The sequence below is a fragment of the Penaeus monodon genome, chromosome 20 (assembly GCF_015228065.2).
Source record: "Penaeus monodon isolate SGIC_2016 chromosome 20, NSTDA_Pmon_1, whole genome shotgun sequence".
In the NCBI taxonomy this organism is placed as follows: Eukaryota; Metazoa; Arthropoda; class Malacostraca; order Decapoda; family Penaeidae; genus Penaeus; species Penaeus monodon.
This window is the reverse complement of record NC_051405.1, coordinates 26,176,490-26,176,753: the sequence shown is the minus strand read 5'-3', so window position 1 is coordinate 26,176,753 and position 264 is coordinate 26,176,490.

Genomic DNA, 264 nt, shown 5'->3' with positions numbered 1-264 from the left:
GACCGTGTTTATGTATAAATCAATTGAATTAAAAAGGATATTGCTATTCTTTTATTTTGATTGGATAGGTTAGTTATTTGCCTCAAACCATGTTTTTTTATATAACATTATTACCTAATTACGATTTGTCACATGCCAACAATTTCATTTGTATAAATAACAAAAGAAAAACAACAATAAAAAATTTACGACATCATTACACAATAAAACAATCTCTCCTTGTCAGATGCAAATCAACGCAATAAATATATAATATAAAAATGA